Source organism: Musca domestica, unplaced genomic scaffold, assembly GCF_030504385.1.
Source record: "Musca domestica strain aabys unplaced genomic scaffold, Musca_domestica.polishedcontigs.V.1.1 62, whole genome shotgun sequence".
In the NCBI taxonomy this organism is placed as follows: Eukaryota; Metazoa; Arthropoda; class Insecta; order Diptera; family Muscidae; genus Musca; species Musca domestica.
In genome coordinates, this window is record NW_026712369.1 from 3,990,306 (window position 1) to 4,013,190 (window position 22,885).

Sequence of the window (22,885 nt, forward strand, 5' to 3'; positions counted from 1 at the left end):
GCCATTTTAAAATTTGGATTAATTCACACTTAAAAAAGTGATCACAAATAATAGCTAAAAACGCTCTAAAGTCAATATTTAAGGAGTTATGGCCATTTTAAAATTTGGATTAATTCACACTTAAAAAAGTGATCACAAATAATAGCTAAAAACGCTCTAAAGTCAATATTTAAGGAGTTATGGCCATTTTAAAATTTGGATTAATTCACACTTAAAAAAGTGATCACAAATAATAGCTAAAAACGCTCTAAAGTCAATATTTAAGGAGTTATGGCCATTTTAAAATTTGGATTAATTCACACTTAAAAAAGTGATCACAAATAATAGCTAAAAACGCTCTAAAGTCAATATTTAAGGAGTTATGGCCATTTTAAAATTTGGATTAATTCACACTTAAAAAAGTGATCACAAATAATAGCTAAAAACGCTCTAAAGTCAATATTTAAGGAGTTATGGCCATTTTAAAATTTGGATTAATTCACACTTAAAAAAGTGATCACAAATAATAGCTAAAAACGCTCTAAAGTCAATATTTAAGGAGTTATGGCCATTTTAAAATTTGGATTAATTCACACTTAAAAAAAGTGATCACAAATAATAGCTAAAAACGTTCTAAAGTCAATATTTAAGGAGTTATGGCCATTTTAAAATATGGATTAATTCACACTTAAAAAAGTGATCACAAATAATAGCAAAAAATAAGGAGTTATGGCCATTTTAAAATTTGGATTAATTCACACTTAAAAAAGTGATCACAAATAATAGCTAAAAACGCTCTAAAGTCAATATTTAAGGAGTTATGGCCATTTTAAAATTTGGATTAATTCACACTTAAAAAAGTGATCACAAATAATAGCTAAAAACGCTCTAAAGTCAATATTTAAGGAGTTATGGTCATTTTAAAATTTGGATTAATTCACACTTAGAAAAGTGATCACAAATAATAGCTAAAAACGTTCTAAAGTCAATATTTAAGGAGTTATGGCCATTTTAAAATATGGATTAATTCACACTTAAAAAAGTGATCACAAATAATAGCTAAAAATAAGGAGTTATGGCCATTTTAAAATTTGGATTAATTCACACTTAAAAAAGTGATCACAAATAATAGCTAAAAACGCTCTAAAGTCAATATTTAAGGAGTTATGGCCATTTTAAAATTTGGATTAATTCACACTTAAAAAAGTGATCACAAATAATAGCTAAAAACGCTCTAAAGTCAATATTTGAGGAGTTATGGCCATTTTAAAATATGGATTAATTCACACTTAAAAAAGTGATCACAAATAATAGCTAAAAACGCTCTAAAGTCAATATTTGAGGAGTTATGGCCATTTTAAAATATGGATTAATTCACACTTAAAAAAGTGATCACAAATAATAGCTAAAAACGCTCTAAAGTCAATATTTAAGGAGTTATGGCCATTTTAAAATATGGATTAATTCACACTTAAAAAAGTGATCACAAATAATAGCTAAAAACGCTCTAAAGTCAATATTTGAGGAGTTATGGCCATTTTAAAATATGGATTAATTCACACTTAAAAAAGTGATCACAAATAATAGCTAAAAACGCTCTAAAGTCAATATTTGAGGAGTTATGGCCATTTTAAAATATGGATTAATTCACACTTAAAAAAGTGATCACAAATAATAGCTAAAAACGCTCTAAAGTCAATATTTGAGGAGTTATGGCCATTTTAAAATATGGATTAATTCACACTTAAAAAAGTGATCACAAATAATAGCTAAAAACGCTCTAAAGTCAATATTTAAGGAGTTATGGCCATTTTAAAATATGGATTAATTCACACTTAAAAAAGTGATCACAAATAATAGCTAAAAACGCTCTAAAGTCAATATTTAAGGAGTTATGGCCATTTTAAAATTTGGATTAATTCACACTTAAAAAAGTGATCACAAATAATAGCTAAAAACGTTCTAAAGTCAATATTTAAGGAGTTATGGCCATTTTAAAATATGGATTAATTCACACTTAAAAAAGTGATCACAAATAATAGCTAAAAATAAGGAGTTATGGCCATTTTAAAATTTGGATTAATTCACACTTAAAAAAGTGATCACAAATAATAGCTAAAAACGCTCTAAAGTCAATATTTAAGGAGTTATGGCCATTTTAAAATTTGGATTAATTCACACTTAAAAAAGTGATCACAAATAATAGCTAAAAACGCTCTAAAGTCAATATTTAAGGAGTTATGGCCATTTTAAAATATTTATTAATTCACACTTAAAAAGTCAATATTTAAGGAGTTATGGCCATTTTAAAATATGGATTAATTCACACTTAAAAAAGTGATCACAAATAATAGCTAAAAACGCTCTAAAGTCAATATTTAAGGAGTTATGGCCATTTTAAAATATTTATTAATTCACACTTAAAAAGTCAATATTTAAGGAGTTATGGCCATTTTAAAATATGGATTAATTCACACTTAAAAAAGTGATCACAAATAATAGCTAAAAACGCCCTAAAGTCAATATTTAAGGAGTTATGGCCACTTTAAAATATGGATTAATTCACACTTAAAAAAGTGATCACAAATAATAGCTAAAAACGCTCTAAAGTCAATATTTAAGGAGTTATGGCCATTTTAAAATATGGATTAATTCACACTTAAAAAAGTGATCACAAATAATAGCTAAAAACGCTCTAAAGTCAATATTTAAGGAGTTATGGCCATTTTAAAATTTGGATTAATTCACACTTAAAAAAGTGATCACAAATAATAGCTAAAAACGTTCTAAAGTCAATATTTAAGGAGTTATGGCCATTTTAAAATATGGATTAATTCACACTTAAAAAAGTGATCACAAATAATAGCTAAAAACGCTCTAAAGTCAATATTTAAGGAGTTATGGCCATTTTAAAATATGGATTAATTCACACTTAAAAAAGTGATCACAAATAATAGCTAAAAACGCTCTAAAGTCAATATTTAAGGAGTTATGGCCATTTTAAAATATGGATTAATTCACACTTAAAAAAGTGATCACAAATAATAGCTAAAAACGCTCTAAAGTCAATATTTAAGGAGTTATGGCCATTTTAAAATTTGGATTAATTCACACTTAAAAAAGTGATCACAAATAATAGCTAAAAACGCTCTAAAGTCAATATTTAAGGAGTTATGGCCATTTTAAAATTTGGATTAATTCACACTTAAAAAAGTGATCACAAATAATAGCTAAAAACGCTCTAAAGTCAATATTTAAGGAGTTATGGCCATTTTAAAATTTGGATTAATTCACACTTAAAAAAGTGATCACAAATAATAGCTAAAAACGTTCTAAAGTCAATATTTAAGGAGTTATGGCCATTTTAAAATATGGATTAATTCACACTTAAAAAAGTGATCACAAATAATAGCTAAAACGCTCTAAATTCAATATTTAAGGAGTTATGGCCATTTTAAAATATGGATTAATTCACACTTAAAAAAGTGATCACAAATAATAGCTAAAAACGCTCTAAAGTCAATATTAAAGGAGTTATGGCCATTTTAAAATATGGATTAATTCACACTTAAAAAAGTGATCACAAATAATAGCTAAAAACGCTCTAAAGTCAATATTAAAGGAGTTATGGCCATTTTAAAATATTTATTAATTCACACTTAAAAAAATGATCACAAATAATAGCTAAAAACGCTCTAAAGTCAATATTTAAGGAGTTATGGCCATTTTAAAATATGGATTAATTCACACTTAAAAAAGTGATCACAAATAATAGCTAAAAACGCTCTAAAGTCAATATTTAAGAAGTTATGGCCATTTTAAAATATGGATTAATTCACACTTAAAAAAGTGATCACAAATAATAGCTAAAAACGCTCTAAAGTCAATATTAAAGGAGTTATGGCCATTTTAAAACATTTATTAATTCACACTTAAAAAAGTGATCACAAATAATAGCTAAAAACGCTCTAAAGTCAATATTTAAGAAGTTATGGCCATTTTAAAATATGGATTAATTCACACTTAAAAAAGTGATCACAAATAATAGCTAAAAACGCTCTAAAGTCAATATTTAAGGAGTTATGGCCATTTTAAAATATGGATTAATTCACACTTAAAAAAGTGATCACAAATAATAGCTAAAAACGCTCTAAAGTCAATATTTAAGAAGTTATGGCCATTTTAAAATATGGATTAATTCACACTTAAAAAAGTGATCACAAATAATAGCTAAAAACGCTCTAAAGTCAATATTAAAGGAGTTATGGCCATTTTAAAATATTTATTAATTCACACTTAAAAAAATGATCACAAATAATAGCTAAAAACGCTCTAAAGTCAATATTAAAGGAGTTATGGCCATTTTAAAATATGGATTAATTCACACTTAAAAAAGTGATCACAAATAATAGCTAAAAACGCTCTAAAGTCAATATTTAAGAAGTTATGGCCATTTTAAAATATGGATTAATTCACACTTAAAAAAGTGATCACAAATAATAGCTAAAAACGCTCTAAAGTCAATATTAAAGGAGTTATGGCCATTTTAAAACATTTATTAATTCACACTTAAAAAAGTGATCACAAATAATAGCTAAAAACGCTCTAAAGTCAATATTTAAGAAGTTATGGCCATTTTAAAATATGGATTAATTCACACTTAAAAAAGTGATCACAAATAATAGCTAAAAACGCTCTAAAGTCAATATTTAAGGAGTTATGGCCATTTTAAAATATGGATTAATTCACACTTAAAAAAGTGATCACAAATAATAGCTAAAAACGCTCTAAAGTCAATATTAAAGGAGTTATGGCCATTTTAAAATATTTATTAATTCACACTTAAAAAAATGATCACAAATAATAGCTAAAAACGCTCTAAAGTCAATATTAAAGGAGTTATGGCCATTTTAAAATATGGATTAATTCACACTTAAAAAAGTGATCACAAATAATAGCTAAAAACGCTCTAAAGTCAATATTTAAGAAGTTATGGCCATTTTAAAATATGGATTAATTCACACTTAAAAAAGTGATCACAAATAATAGCTAAAAACGCTCTAAAGTCAATATTAAAGGAGTTATGGCCATTTTAAAACATTTATTAATTCACACTTAAAAAAGTGATCACAAATAATAGCTAAAAACGCTCTAAAGTCAATATTTAAGAAGTTATGGCCATTTTAAAATATGGATTAATTCACACTTAAAAAAGTGATCACAAATAATAGCTAAAAACGCTCTAAAGTCAATATTTAAGGAGTTATGGCCATTTTAAAATATGGATTAATTCACACTTAAAAAAGTGATCACAAATAATAGCTAAAAACGCTCTAAAGTCAATATTTAAGGAGTTATGGCCATTTTAAAATATGGATTAATTCACACTTAAAAAAGTGATCACAAATAATAGCTAAAAACGCTCTAAAGTCAATATTTAAGGAGTTATGGCCATTTTAAAATATGGATTAATTCACACTTAAAAAAGTGATCACAAATAATAGCTAAAAACGCTCTAAAGTCTATATTTAAGGAGTTATGGCCATTTTAAAATATGGATTAATTCACACTTAAAAAAGTGATCACAAATAATAGCTAAAAACGCTCTAAAGTCAATATTTAAGGAGTTATGGTCATTTTAAAATTTGGATTAATTCACACTTAAAAAAGTGATCACAAATAATAGCTAAAAACGCTCTAAAGTCAATATTTAAGGAGTTATGGCCATTTTAAAATATGGATTAATTCACACTTAAAAAAGTGATCACAAATAATAGCTAAAAACGCTCTAAAGTCAATATTTAAGGAGTCATGGCCATTTTAAAATATGGATTAATTCACACTTAAAAAAGTGATCACAAATAATAGCTAAAAACGCTCTAAAGTCAATATTTAAGGAGTCATGGCCATTTTAAAATATGGATTAATTCACACTTAAAAAAGTGATCACAAATAATAGCTAAAAACGCTCTAAAGTCAATATTTAAGGAGTTATGGCCATTTTAAAATATGGATTAATTCACACTTAAAAAAGTGATCACAAATAATAGCTAAAAACGCTCTAAAGTCAATATTTAAGGAGTTATGGCCATTTTAATATATGGATTAATTCACACTTAAAAAAGTGATCACAAATAATAGCTAAAAACGCTCTAAAGTCAATATTTAAGGAGTCATGGCCATTTTAAAATATGGATTAATTCACACTTAAAAAAGTGATCACAAATAATAGCTAAAAACGCTCTAAAGTCAATATTTAAGGAGTTATGGCCATTTTAAAATATGGATTAATTCACACTTAAAAAAGTGATCACAAATAATAGCTAAAAACGCTCTAAAGTCAATATTTAAGGAGTTATGGCCATTTTAAAATATGGATTAATTCACACTTAAAAAAGTGATCACAAATAATAGCTAAAAACGCTCTAAAGTCAATATTTAAGGAGTTATGGCCATTTTAAAATATGGATTAATTCACACTTAAAAAAGTGATCACAAATAATAGCTAAAAACGCTCTAAAGTCAATATTTAAGGAGTTATGGCCATTTTAAAATATGGATTAATTCACACTTAAAAAAGTGATCACAAATAATAGCTAAAAACGCTCTAAAGTCAATATTTAAGGAGTTATGGCCATTTTAAAATATGGATTAATTCACACTTAAAAAAGTGATCACAAAAACGGTCTAAAGTCAATATTTAAGGAGTTATGGCCATTTTAAAATATGGATTAATTCACACTTAAAAAAGTGATCACAAATAATAGCTAAAAACGCTCTAAAGTCAATATTTAAGGAGTTATGGCCATTTTAAAATATGGATTAATTCACACTTAAAAAAGTGATCGCAAATAATAGCTAAAAACGCTCTAAAGTCAATATTTAAGGAGTTATGGCCATTTTAAAATTAGGATTAATTCACACTTAAAAAAGTGATCACAAATAATAGCTAAAAACGCTCTAAAGTCAATATTTAAGGAGTTATGGCCATTTTAAAATATGGATTAATTCACACTTAAAAAAGTGATCACAAATAATAGCTAAAAACGCTCTTAAGTCAATATTTAAGGAGTTATGGCCATTTTAAAATTTGGATTAATTCACACTTAAAAAAGTGATCACAAATAATAGCTAAAGTCAATATTTAAGGAGTTATGGCCATTTTAAAATTTGGATTAATTCACACTTAAAAAAGTGATCACAAATAATAGCTAAGTCAATATTTAAGGAGTTATGGCCATTTTAAAATACGGATTAATTCACACTTAAAAAAGTGATCACAAATAATAGCTAAAGTCAATATTTAAGGAGTTATGGCCATTTTAAAATATGGATTAATTCACACTTAAAAAAGTGATCACAAATAATAGCTAAAAACGCTCTAAAGTCAATATTTAAGGAGTTATGGCCATTTTAAAATATGGATTAATTCACACTTAAAAAAGTGATCACAAATAATAGCTAAAGTCAATATTTAAGGAGTTATGGCCATTTTAAAATATGGATTAATTCACACTTAAAAAAGTGATCACAAATAATAGCTAAAAACGCTCTAAAGTCAATATTTAAGGAGTTATGGCCATTTTAAAATTTGGATTAATTCACACTTAAAAAAGTGATCACAAATAATAGCTAAAGTCAATATTTAAGGAGTTATGGCCATTTTAAAATTTGGATTAATTCACACTTAAAAAAGTGATCACAAATAATAGCTAAAGTCAATATTTAAGGAGTTATGGCCATTTTAAAATATGGATTAATTCACACTTAAAAAAGTGATCACAAATAATAGCTAAAAACGCTCTAAAGTCAATATTTAAGGAGTTATGGCCATTTTAAAATATGGATTAATTCACACTTAAAAAAGTGATCACAAATAATAGCTAAAAACGCTCTAAAGTCAATATTTAAGGAGTTATGGCCATTTTAAAATATGGATTAATTCACACTTAAAAAAGCTAAAAAACGCTCTAAAGTCAATATTTAAGGAGTTATGGCCATTTTAAAATTTGGATTAATTCACACTTAAAAAAGTGATCACAAATAATAGCTAAAAACACTCTAAAGTCAATATTTAAGGAGTTATGGCCATTTTAAAGTTTGGATTAATTCACACTTAAAAAAGTGATCACAAAAATAGCTAAAAACGCTCTAAAGTCAATACTTAAGGAGTTATGGCCATTTTAAAATATGGATTAATTCACACTTAAAAAAGTGATCACAAATAATAGCTAAAAACGCTCTAAAGTCAATATTTAAGGAGTTATGGCCATTTTAAAATATGGATTAATTCACACTTAAAAAAGTGATCACAAATAATAGCTAAAAACGCTCTAAAGTCAACATTTAAGGAGTTATGGCCATTTTAAAATTTGGATTAATTCACACGAAAAAAGTGAGTTATGACCATTTTAAAATATGGATTAATTCACACTTAAAAAAGTGATCACAAATAATAGCTAAAAACGCTCTAAAGTCAATATTTAAGGAGTTATGGCCATTTTAAAATATGGATTAATTCACACTTAAAAAAGTGATCACAAAAACGGTCTAAAGTCAATATTTAAGGAGTTATGGCCATTTTAAAAGATGGATTAATTCACACTTAAAAAAGTGATCACAAATAATAGCTAAAAACGCTCTAAAGTCAATATTTAAGGAGTTATGGCCATTTTAAAAGATGGATTAATTCACACTTAAAAAAGTGATCTCAAATAATAGCTAAAAACGCTCTAAAGTCAATATTTAAGGAGTTATGGCCATTTTAAAATATGGATTAATTCACACTTAAAAAAGTGATCACAAAAACGGTCTAAAGTCAATATTTAAGGAGTTATGGCCATTTTAAAATATGGATTAATTCACACTTAAAAAAGTGATCACAAATAATAGCTAAAAACGCTCTAAAGTCAATATTTAAGGAGTTATGGCCATTTTAAAATATGGATTAATTCACACCTAAAAAAGTGATCACAAATAATAGCTAAAAACGCTCTTAAGTCAATATTTAGTGTAAGCTTGTCTTTTTATTTATTTTCTGCTTTCATATTTATTTCTTTGTTCTATTATTTCGTGTTCCACCAATATTTCATCGTTTTTCGTTTTCAACAAAACAACTCTCAACCAAACTCTGTGTAAACGCCACATAAAACGGCGATGCCATAACAATATTACCAACAGCGTTGCCAATCACATGGTAGTATGTTGTGGAGTTGCCTAGGGAAACAGCGCAGCATTGCCATTCATTGCCAAATGTTTGATACCATAAATGGGAAATGGCAACAAACTCGTGTCATTGTTTTTTAACGCTTCTGATGGAATTTAACATTATTTCTCTTGCAGAAATAAGGGTAATAATGGTAAAAAAACGGAAAGATATTTATGTCGTCTTACTGACAGCATCCTGCTTTTGTTGTGAAGTTGATTATTTCCGTTGTTTGGAGACAAGCCACCCATGAAAAAAGTAATTCTTTTAAAAATAGTACTTAAAGAATATTATTAACAATATTCCACCATTACAGCTCCACTCGTCCCCTTGTTGCTCGGTCCGTATTCAATGACCACTTTTCAATGGAAAATGTCACTTGTTGTTCATAGCCAAGTTTTAAGCTTCTTTTGAAGGAAACAAATAAAAAGAAACACACACATACATTCCCAAATGAGAAAACTAACCACCCCACTTATTCAATAAAGGAACAACAAAACAAGGCCATCATCAGAAGTCAAGTTTAAGGATACTTTTTTTATATGGCACTCATATAAGTTTTATGTTCCCAACACACGACGTATTGATTACGAACACATAGTTTTTCTCGAGAGCTTGTCAGAAGTCAAGATGAGGATGAGGACGAAAGGATTTCTTTTCATATCCTTGATATCCTTCAAGGATCATATATAATATCTTATGAGGCAGTTTTTGTTTTATTTTGCAATCATTTGCATTGTTTTTCAAAAAGTTATTCAAGATGTTGATGATTTTTCATTTGTTTAAATAAGAGATTCATTCACATGGAATCAGAGGCCGGGATATTTTTATCCTTGTTCAGGACAGAGGATAATAGATGGAAAAACAATAAATGGGGATTTTTAAAGAATTTTTCCTAGCAATAAGAAGGACATATGAATCCAAAAGGACAATAGACGTGGATTTTTTTAAGAATTTTTTTATGAAGCCAAAAGGACAATAGACGTGGATTTTTTAAAAAAAAATTTTATGAAGCCAAAAGCACAATAGACGTGGATTTTTAAAGAATTTTTTTATGAAGCCAAAAGGACAATAGACGTGGATTTTTTAAAGAATTTTTTTTTATGAATTCAAAAGGACAATTGATGTGGATTTTTTAAAGAATTTTTTTATGAATCCAAAAGGACAATAGACGTGGATTTTTTAAAGAATTTTTTTTATGAAGCCAAAAGGACAATAGACGTGGATTTTTTAAAGATTTTTTTTTATGAAGCCAAAAGGACAATAGACGTGGATTTTTTTTAAAGATTTTTTTTATGAATCCAAAAGGACAATAGACGTGGATTTTTTAAAGAATTTTTTTATGAAGCCAAAAGGACAATAGACGTGGATTTTTTAAAGAATTTTTTTATGAAGCCAAAAGGACAATAGACGTGGATTTTTTAAAGAATTTTTTTATGAAGCCAAAAGGACAATAGACGTGGATTTTTTAAAGAATTTTTTTATGAAGCCAAAAGGACAATAGACGTGGATTTTTTAAAGAATTTTTTTATGAAGCCAAAAGGACAATAGACGTGGATTTTTTAAAGAATTTTTTATGAAGCCAAAAAGACAATAGATGTGGATTTTTTAAAGAATTTATTTATGAATCCAAGAGGACAATTGACGTGGATTTTTTAAAGAATTTTTTTATGAATCCAAAAGGACAATAGACGTGGATTTTTTAAAGAATTTTTTTATGAAGCCAAAAGGACAATAGACGTGGATTTTTTAAAGAATTTTTTTATGAAGCCAAAAGGACAATTGATGTAGATTTTTAAAAGAATTTTTTTATGAATCTAAAAGATTAAGGATTTTTTTTATGAATCCAAACGGACAATTGACGTGGATTTTTTTAAAGATTTTTTTTATGAAGCCAAAAGGACAATAGACGTGGATTTTTTAAAGAATTTTTTTGTGAAGCCAAAAGGACAATAGACGTGGATTTTTTAAAGAATTTTTTATGAAGCCAAAAGGACAATAGACGTGGATTTTTTAAAGAATTTTTTTATGAAGCCAAAAGGACAATAGACGTGGATTTTTTAAAGAATTTTTTATGAAGCCAAAAGGACAATAGACGTGGATTTTTTAAAGAATTTTTTTATGAAGCCAAAAGGACAATAGACGTGGATTTTTTAAAGAATTTTTTTATGAAGCCAAAAGGACAATAGACCTGGATTTTTTAAAGAATTTTTTTATGAAGCCAAAAGGACAATAGACCTGGATTTTTTAAAGAATTTTTTTATGAAGCCAAAAGGACAATAGACGTGGATTTTTTAAAGAATTTTTTTGTGAAGCCAAAAGGACAATAGACGTGGATTTTTTAAAGAATTTTTTTTTTTTATGAATCCAAAAGGACAATAGACGTGGATTTTTTGAAGATTTTTTTTATGAATCCAAAAGGACAATAGACGTGGATTTTTTAAAGAATTTTTTTATGAATCCAAAAGGACAATAGTCGTGGATTTTTTAAAGAATTTTTTTATGAAACCAAAAGGACAATAGACGTCGATTTTTTAAAGAATTTTTTTATGAAGCCAAAAGGACAATAGACTTGGATTTTTTAAAGAATTTTTTATGAAGCCAAAAGGACAATAGACGTGGATTTTTTAAAGGATTTATTTATGGATCCAAAAGGGCAATAAACGTGGATTTTTCAAAAGATTTATTTATGGACCCAAAAGGACAATAAACGTGGATTTTTCAAAGGATTTATTTATGGATCCAAAAGGACAATAGAGGTGGATTTTTTAAAGAATTTTTTTATGAAGCCAAAAGGACAATAGACGTGGATTTTTTAAAGAATTTTTTTATGAAGCCAAAAGGACAATAGACGTGGATTTTTTAAAGAATTTTTTTTATGAAGACAAAAGGACAATAAAAGTGGATTTTTTAAAGGATTTATTTATGGATCCAAAAGGGCAATAAACGTGGATTTTTCAAAAGATTTATTTATGGATCCAAAAGGACAATAAACGTGGATTTTTCAAAGGATTTATTTATGGATCCAAAAGGACAATAGAGGTGGATTTTTTAAAGAATTTTTTTATGAAGCCAAAAGGACAATAGACGTGGATTTTTTAAAGAATTTTTTTATGACGCCAAAAGGACGATAGACGTGGATTTTTTAAAGAATTTTTTTATGACGCCAAAAGGACGATAGACGTGGAGTTTTCAAAGAATTTTTTTATGAATCCAAAAAGGACAATAGACGTGGATTTTTTAAAGAATTTTTTTATGAATCCAAAAGGACAATAGACGTGGATTTTTTAAAATTTTTTTTTATGAATCCAAAAGGACAATAGACTTGGATTTTTTAAAGAATTTTTTTATGAATCCAAAAGGACAATAGACGTCGATTTTTTAAAGAATTTTTTTATGAATCCAAAAGGACAATAGACGTGGATTTTTTAAAGAATTTTTTTATGAATCCAAAAGGACAATAGACTTGGATTTTTTAAAGAATTTTTTTATGAATCCAAAAGGACAATAGACGTGGATTTTTTAAAGAATTTTTTTATGAAGCCAAAAGGACAATAGACGTCGATTTTTTAAAGAATTTTTTTATGAAGCCAAAAGGACAATAGACGTGGATTTTTTAAAGATTTTTTTTATGAAGCCAAAAGGACAATACGTGGATTTTTTAAAGAATTTTTTTATGAAGCCAAAAGGACAATAGACGTGGATTTTTTAAAGAATTTTTTTATGAAGCCAAAAGGACAATAGACGTGGATTTTTTAAAGAATTTTTTTATGAAGCCAAAAGGACAATAGACGTGGATTTTTTAAAGAATTTTTTTATGAAGCCAAAAGGACAATAGACGTGGATTTTTTAAAGAATTTTTTTATGAATCCAAGAGGACAATAGACGTCGATTTTTTAAAGATTTTTTTTATGAATCCAAAAGGACAATAGACGTGGATTTTTTAAAGAATTTTTTTTGTGAATCCAAAAGGACAATAGACGTGGATTTTTTAAAGAATTTTTTTATGAAGCCAAAAGGACAATAGACGTGGATTTTTTAAAGAAATCTTTTTTTATGAATCCAAAAGGAAAATAGACGTAGATTTTTTAAAGATTTTTTTTATGAAGCCAAAAGGACAATAGACGTGGATTTTTTAAAGAATTTTTTTATGAAGCCAAAAGGACAATAGACGTGGATTTTTTAAAGAATTTTTTTATGAAGCCCAAAAGGACAATAGACGTGGATTTTTTAAAGAATTTTTTTTATGAAGCCAAAAAGGACAATAGACGTGGATTTTTAAAGAATTTTTTTATGAATCCAAAAGGACAAAAGATGTGGATTTTTTTAATGAATTTTTTTATAAATCCAAAAGGACAATAGACGTGAATTTTTTAAAGAATTTTTTTATGAAGCCAAAAGGACAATAGACGTGAATTTTTTAAAGAATTTTTTTATGAAGCCAATAGACGTGAATTTTTTAAAGAATTTTTTTATGAAGCCAAAAGGACAATAGACGTGGATTTTTTAAAGATTTTTTATGCATCCAAAAGGACAATAGACGTGGATTTTTTAAAGAATTTTTTTATGAATCCAAAAGGACAATGGACGTGGATTTTTTTTAAAGAATTTTTTTATGAATCCAAAAGGACAATAGACGTGGATTTTTTAAAGAATTTTTTTATGAATCCAAAAGGACAATAGATGTGGATTTTTTAAAGATTTTTTATGCATCCAAAAGGACAATAGACGTGGATTTTTTAAAGAATTTTTTTATGAATCCAAAAGGACAATGGACGTGGATTTTTTTTAAAGAATTTTTTTATGAATCCAAAAGGACAATAGACGTGGATTTTTTAAAGAATTTTTTTATGAATCCAAAAGGACAATAGATGTGGATTTTTTAAGGATTCTTCCAATTTCTCGCCTTCTGTTTTTGCATCCCATCAAAAAGATAAGTAACAGGAGTAAATGTGATATGTATTTGTATTCCCACATATGTGTGTTTGTGTCATCAACCCCCATGTCCTAAAAAATGAATGTAAAAATACTCCCCCAACCACCCGCATTGTTTTCAAAACAATTTCGAAACGTATACAAAATAATATGGAATGAAAACGAGTCAATATATATTTAAACTTTTCCAAGTTCAAACAATCAATTACACACACATACACACACATATATACGTATGGTTTATGTGTGTGTATCACAATAACACACTCATGAATACATCCTCCAGCTGGAGCTGATATTTATTGGCAAACAAACTGAATAAGCAACACATGCAAAGGATGAAAGTGAGCCAAAGAGGGTTGATAGTAGAGGAGATTCATTTTTTATGGCCGTGTACTACTGTTGTTGTTGTTTTCTTTTTGTTTACTTGTTGGTTGTTATGGCTCTCAGACTCCTTTACGCATTTAAGGCACGTACGAACGAACACATGCACATATGTAAGTGGCAGGACGAAAGCAATACCCACCTCCTCCCCACCCGCAGAGCATTTTACATTCACACATCCTTGCTGCTGGGTTTTGTTATTTCGCCCCCCGAGTAAAACTTCGCTGTTGTTCGAAATCCTGTCGTCCTGTTATTCTGTTGCATAAAATTCACATTTTTTCTCATTTTTTTAGGCATTTCAAAATACCAAAAAAAACCCACGAAGTTTGTTTTGTTTTTTAATATTTTCTATAGAGTTGTTGTTCTCCTGTTGCTAAGACTTCTGTTAGCCTTGTCGGATGGTTTAAAAAACTAGCAAAATTCCTTAATTTTTTTTGTAATAACAATAAAAAGAAAAAACAAAGAAGAGAAAAGAAATGACAAAACTTTCACCAAAAACTTTTATTTTTACTTTCGACTGTTGTTGTGGGGAAATCTGTTAGCCTGGTTGGAAAATTTTTAATAAAAAAATTTTTCTTGTAATTTTTCTTTTGAAAAAGTGGGAGAGGAGAAACGAAGAAAATAAAAAACAAATGAGATTGTTAGATGAAAATGGAAGTGCTAAGGTTCTATGCAGCAAAGAGATACGGCTCTGCTATCAACAAGGACTTTTGTAAGGAATATTTTAAGAGAGTCATCTGAATGTGCATTTTTCAAAGATTATTTTTTTGGGAGCCATCTGAATGTGGATTTTTAAAAAAATGATTTTTTTAAATAGCCATCAAGATGTGGAATTTTTAGGGATTTTTTATGAAATTTTTAAGGGAGCCACCTAAAAGTGTCTTTTTAAAAGAATGATTTTTAAAGAGCCATCTAGATGTGGAAATTCTAGAGAATTTTTTTCACAGAGCCATCTGTAGTCAATTTGTCAAGGAGTCATTTGAACATCAATTTTTAAACTATTTATTCAAGGAGCTATCTCAACAAGAATTTTTAGATGATCTTTTTTCAAGAGGACATCTGAAAGCGAATTTTTAAAATATTATTTATTAACGGAGCCATCTTTACATGAATTGTTTTGGAGAATGTTTTTAGGGCTCCACCTGAATGTGGATTTTTTAAATAATATTTTTTCAAGATGCCACCTGAACGTGGATTTTTTTAATAATGTTTTTTCAAGATGCCATCTGAACGTGAATTTTTTAACAATTATTTTTTTAAGGATTTTTTAATTATTATATTTTCAAGGAGCCATCTGAAAGTGGATTTTTTAGATAATATTTCTTAAAGTGTCATCTGTCTGTCATCATTTTTTAAGAATATTTTTTCAAGAAGCTATCTCAAAAGGATATTTTAGAACATTTATTTAAGGAGCCATCTAGGTTTGGAATTTTCAGAGAATTTTGTTTCAAGGAGACATCTGAAAGTGAATTTCTAAAAAAATATATTTTGACGGAGCCATCTTGATATGGATTTTTTAAAGATAATTTTGTCAAGGAGCCATCTGGAATGTTGATACCTATTCAAGGAGACATTAGACCGTAGGTATCTTATATAAATTTTTATGGAGCCACCTAATCTTTTTTCTTTTTTAGAATAATTTTTTAGAGAGTCATCTAGACATGGCATTTTTAGAGCCATCTGCAGCCATGGAGAGTCATCTGAACATTAATTCTTTAAGAATATTTTTCAACGGAATTTTTTTTAAAATATTTATACGAGTAGGCATCTTGACTTGGAATTTTTAGAGAATTTTGTTTTAGGGAGACATCTGAAAGTGAATTTTTAAAATATTATTCTTTTGTTTAACTCTTAATTCTTTTATTAAATTTTAATGGAGCCATCCATACCTGTCTTTTTAAAAGACTGATTTTTAAAGAGCCACCTAGATGTGAAATTCTAGAGAATTTTTTTCACAGAGCCATCTAGAGTCAGAAAGCCAAGAGTCATCGGAACATAAATTTTTTAAGAATATTTTTCCAAGAAGCTATTTCAACGGAAATTTTTCTAGAATATCTATTTAAGGAGCCATCTAGACTTAGAATATTTAGACATTTTTTTAGAAAATACTTTTAGGGCTCCACTGAATGTGGATTTTTTAAAGAATACTTATACAAGGAGACATCGGAACGTAGATTCTTTAGAGATTTTTTTATGGAGCCACATAAACATGTCTTTTTGAAAATAATGGAGCCAAGTAGTCATCTGAGCATATTTTTTTAACAATTTTTTTCAATTCTTTAGAATATTGATTCAAAAAGCCATCTAAACTTGGAATTTTTAAGACATTTTTTTCAAGGATATTATTTTTCCACGGAGCCATCTTTACATGAATATTTTAAAGAATATTTTTTGGGGCTCCATCTGAATGTGGATTTTTTAAATAATATTTTTTTTTCAAGGAGCCATCTGAACGTGGAATTTTTAACAATTATTTTTTCAAGGAGCCATCTGAACATGGATTCTTTAAGTAATATTTTTTAAAGTGTCATCTGATCGTGGATTTTTTAAGAATATTTTTTCAAGGAGCTATCTCAACGGAATTTCTTTTAAAATACTTATTCAAGGAGCCATCTAGACTTGGAATTTTTCGAGAATTTTGTTTCAAGGAAACATCATAATATTTTTTTTACGGAGCCACCTAGACATGGGTTTTTAGAGAATATTTTTTAGGTCTCCATCTGAATGTGGATTTTCTAAATTATACCCATTCAAGGAGACATCAAAACTTATATTTCTTATAGAACTTTTTGTGAAGCCACCTAAACGTGTCTCTTTAAAATAATGATTTTTTAAGAGCCATCTAGATGTAGAATTTTTTGAGATATTTTTTCGCAGAACCAACTAGAGCCAAGGAGTCATATGAACATGACTTTTTAAGAATATTTTTTCAAAGAACTATCTCAACAGGATTTTTTAGAATATCTATTCAAAGAGCCATCTAGACTTGGAATTTTTAGAGAATTTATTTTCAAGGAGATATCTGAAAGTGAATTTCTAAAATATTTTTTTAGGATACGGATGGCCCCGTATCCTAACATGGATTTTTTAGAGAATATTTTTTGGGTCTCCACCTGAATGTGAATATTTTTAAAAACTACTTATTCAGAGAGACATCCGTACATAGATTTCTTATAGAATGTTTCTTATGGAGCCACTTAAACGTGTCTTTTCAAAATAATTATTCTTATAAGAGCCATTTAGATGTGGAATTTTTACCCAAGTTGTCATCTGAACATACATTTTTTAAGAATATTTCTTCAAGAAACGATCTTAACGGGAATTTTTTTCAAGACTTGAAACTGAATTTCAAAAAACAATGTACTTTTACGGAGCCATCTAGACATGGATTTTAAGGAGAATATTTTTTAGGGCTCCATCTGAATGTGGATTTTTTCAAAGAATACTTATTCAAGGAGACATCGAAATGTAGATTTCTAATAAAAGTTTTTATTAAAAAGTTTTTTTAAGAGCCATCTAGATGTGGAATTTTCAGGGATTTTGTTCCAGAGAGCCTTCGGTAGTCATATAGCCAATAAGTCATCTGAACGTGCATTTTTTCTAAGAATATCTTTTCAAGTAGCTATCTCAACAGGATTTTTTTCTGAATATTTATTCAAGAACCCATTTAGACTTGGATTTTTTAGAGAATTTTGTTTCAAGGAGACATCTGAAAGTGAATTTGTAAATATGTATTATATTTTTCACGAAGCCATCTTGATGTTTTTTTTTATAGAATATCTTTTAAGGCTTCATCTGAGTGTGAATTGTTTAAAGTATACTTACTTAAGGAGACACTGGAATATAGATTTTTTTATAGAACGTGTCTTTTTGAGCCATCTAGATGTGGAATTTTTAAAGATGGGGTCATGGAGTCATCTGAACATTTATTTTTCTAAGAATATTTTTTCAAGCATCTACCTCAAAGGGAATTTTTTTTATAATTGACTTGAAAAGTGTATTTCCAAAAAAAAATATATATTCACGGAGCCATCTTCACATGGATTTTTTAGAAGTATTTTTAAAAATGTTTACATAGAGCCATCTACACGTGAATTTTTAAAAATGTTATTTTCCAGGGTATCATCAGAACGTGGTTTTTCTAGAGAATACTTTCACAAGGAGCTATCTGAACTTGCTTTTTTTTTTGAAATATTTTTTTAATGAACCATTTCAAAAGAGGGATTCTAGGAATATTTATTCCGGGTGTATCAGAACGTGGATTCAAAGCATTCAATACTTTATTTCAAGGAGACATCTGAACGTCGAATTTTTAAATAATATTTTTTTAAAGAGCCATCTGAACGTGGAATTTTTAAGTAATATTTTTAAAGAGCCATATAATTGTGGAATTTTTACATAATTTTTTTTAAGAGTCATCTGAACGTGGAATTTTTAAATTATATTTTTTAAAGAGCCATCTGAACGTGGAATTTTTAAAAAATATTTTTTTAGGGCCACCTTAACTTGGAATTTTTACATAAATTTTTTTAAGAGTCATCTGAACGTGGAATTTTTTTAATAATATTTTTAAAGCGCCATCTGAATGTGGAATTTTTTTAATAATATTTTTAAAGCGCCATCTGAATGTGCAATTTTTAAATAATATTTTTTAAGAGCCATCTGGAATTTTTTTAATAATATTTTTCAAAGACCCATCAGAACATGAAATTTTTAAATAATGTTTTTTAAAGAGCCATTTGAATGTGGAATTTTTTTAATAATATTTTTTTAAGGAGCCATCTGAAGTTCGATTTTTTATTTTTTTTTATAGAATGTTGTTTTTAAAAAATGAACGTTTTTTTTAAATATTTTCAAAAAGTCATCTGTGCATGGGTTTCCAAATAAAAAAAATGTTAAAGGACGGGAATTTGTATAATAATATTTATCAGGAAGCCATCTGAACGTTGCTTTTTAGGGAACACATTTAGGAGCAAGCGAAATTGATATGAAATGAATATTTGTTTGGGCGCCATCTAAACGTGGATTTTTTAGGAATATATTTCTCAAGTAACCATTTGAACGTATTTTAAATGAATATTTGTTTGGGAGCCATCTTAACGTGGATTTATTAAAGGATACTTTTTTGGGGAGCCATCTGAACATGGATTTTCTTACTTTTTTATGGGAGCCACCAGAACTTAAATTTATTAAAGAGGGTTTTAAATATGATTTTTTAAGAAGACATCTGAAAATGACCTATCTTAACAATATGTATGTTAAAGGAGACATCTATATGTGGAGATTTATTCCAGGATGTTTTAAAATGTTTGATGGTTTAAGAAATATCGATTTTTTAAGTAATATTTTTTTTCCGACAGCCATCTCAAAATAGATTTTTTAAAGAATATTTTTCCAAGCGCCATATGTACATAGGGTTTTTTAAATAAAATTTTTCAAAGATTTCTCAGTGAGGATGGCTTAAGAACACTTTTTCTGGGAACAATCTGAATGTGGATTTTTAATTATTTTTTTTTGAGAGCCAACTGAAATTGGATTTTTCCAGGAATCACCTTTACCTGATGTTTTTAAAAAAAATTTTTTCAAGGAGCGTGCAGATGGCTCGAGTTTTTAAAAAAATATTTTCAAGTAACCATATGTATGTGTTTCATAATAAACCCACGTTCAAGATTCCTTCATAAAATATTTTCAGAAAATCCATGTTCTGATGCCTCTTTGAAAAGCATGATTTAGAAAATTTACGTGGAAGTGTCCTTGAAAAGATGTCCTTCCAAAAATCCACAGTCATATGGCTTCTTAACAAATCACCTCCAAGGTTCCTGGAACAAAAACTCTTAAAAAAACATTCAGATGGCGCCTTGATAATATGTTTCTTTAGTCTTGCTTGCAAAAGTGGATTTTTAAAATAATATTTTTCAAAGAGACGTGGATCGTTTAAGAAGACTTTTTTCAAGTAGCAATCTGAATATTGTTTTCTAACCAATATTTTTTTCTGAAAACCATTTGATTTTTTTAAAAAAATATTTTCAAATATTATTTAAATAATATTTTTTTAGGGAGCCACCTTTATATAGATTGTTCAAAGAAAAATTTTTTAAAGGGGCCATCGGAAAGTGGATTTTTTGAAAATATTTCTTAGCAAGGAGTCATATACATATACAAAGATTTTATTAAAAGTATTATTTTCTGGTTGCCATCTGAACATGCAATTTTAAAGAATATTTTAAAGCGCCATCTAAACGTCAATTTTTTGAAAACAAAAATGTTTAAAGCGCCATCTGAACTTGAAGAACAAAAATATTTTCTTTGAGAGTGTGTATGAGTGTGTGGGATAAAAAAATTTATATATTTCAAGTAGCAATAAAAATGTGAATTTTTAAGAATATTATATTAAGAGCCATCTGAACGTGAAGTTTTTAAATAATATTTTTTCAAAGAGCCACCTGCACGTCAAAAATATTTTGCAGCAGCCTTCTGTGTGTGGATTTTTAATTTTTTTCAGAGAACCAACTGAAATTGGATTTTTTGGGGAATATTTCATCAAGTAGCCAAGGGGATATCTGAGTGTGGATTTTTTGAGAATAGTTTTGGAAAGATTTTTTAATAATATTTTTAAGGAGCCATATGCACGTCTATGTTTAAAAAAAATTGTTTAAGTTGCCTTTTAAATTTGAATTAGAAAAAAAATATTTTATTAGAGACCAATCAGTGTGTGGATCTAAAAAATATATATTTCAAGGATAACAAGTAAAAAAGCTGTAAGTTCGGCCAGGCCGAACTTTGAATACCCTCCACCATTTGGTACGAATTCAACAATTTTCAAAAAAAACAAAACAATAAAAGGATTTTAAAATTCTGTTAAAATCGTGTAGCCGTATATTAGAGTCTATATGGCGTCACAAGGCAACTTATATCACAATATTCAAATGCGAAACTTGAAAAAAATCTGTTTATAATGTAGCTAAAATCGTCGAATATAGGGAGGTACCATGGTGGTTATAAAACGTGGATCTGCACACAAAATTTTTTGTCATAGGCTGTTATATCGAACTTCACGAACTTCAAATGCGAAATTTGAAACAATTCCGATAAATAATGTCGCTAAAATCATCAAAATACCGAATATCGGGGTGTACCGTTATATAGGGGCTATACGAAGACGTGGACCTGCACCGACAATTTTCTGTCATAGGCTGTAGTATTCATTACGAACTTCAAATGCGAAATTTGAAACAATTCATGTAAGTAGGTTCGCTAAAATCATGAAAATACCGAAGATCGGTGGTACCGTTATATGGGGGCTATACGAAGGCGTAGTCCTGCACAGACAATTTTCTGTGATAGGCTGTAGCATCCTTTACGAACTTCAAATACTAAATTTGAAATAGTTCCGGTAAATAATGTCGCTAAAATCATCAAAATACTGAATATTGGGGGGTACCGTTATATGGGGGCTATACGAAGACGTGGACCTACATGGCTTATTTTCTGTCTTAGGATGTAGTATCCATTACGAACTTCAAATACCAAAATTGAAACAATTCCGGTAAATAATGTGGCTAAAATGATCAAAATACCGAATATCGGGGGGTACCGTTACATGGGGGCTATACGAAGACGTGGACCTACATTGCCCATTTTCTGTTTTATGCTGTAGTATCTATTAAAAACTTTAAATACCAAATTTGAAACAATTCCGGTAAATAATGTGGCTAAAATCATCAAAATACCCAATATCGGGAGGTACAGTTATATGGGAGCTATCCGAAGACGTGGACCTATATGGCCCATTTTCAATACCAAAAGTCCTGCAGACATAGTACACATTTGAGTAAAATTTTATCAACCTACTTCATTTCGTTCGGAAGCTAGAGTGATTTCCACAGACGGATAGACGGACAGACGGACGGCATAAAATTCTATGTCGATGTCCGACATAGTCATAGAATTTTATGCTGATCAAGAATATATATACTTTGTGGGGTCTAAAATGTATATTTCGAGGTGTTACAAACGGAATGACAAACTTAATATACCCTCCATACTATGGTGGAGGGTATAAAAAAACGTGAATTTTTAAGAATATTTATTAAGGGGCCATCTACACGTGGAGTTTTTGAAGCATATTTGTTCAAAGAGCCACCTGCATTGTTTAAATAAAGAGTTTTTCAGAAAGCCATCTGAAATTGGATTTTTAGGGAGCCAAGAGGCCATCTGAATGTGGATTTTTTGAAACTCTTTTTGGAAAGAATCATTTATACAAGGATTTTTTAAAAAAATATTTTTTTTTTAAGTTGCCATCTGTTGATTTTTATTAGAGAATATTTTTAAGGAGCCATCTCAACGTCTTTTTTTTTTTGAAAACAAACAGTTCAAAGTGTG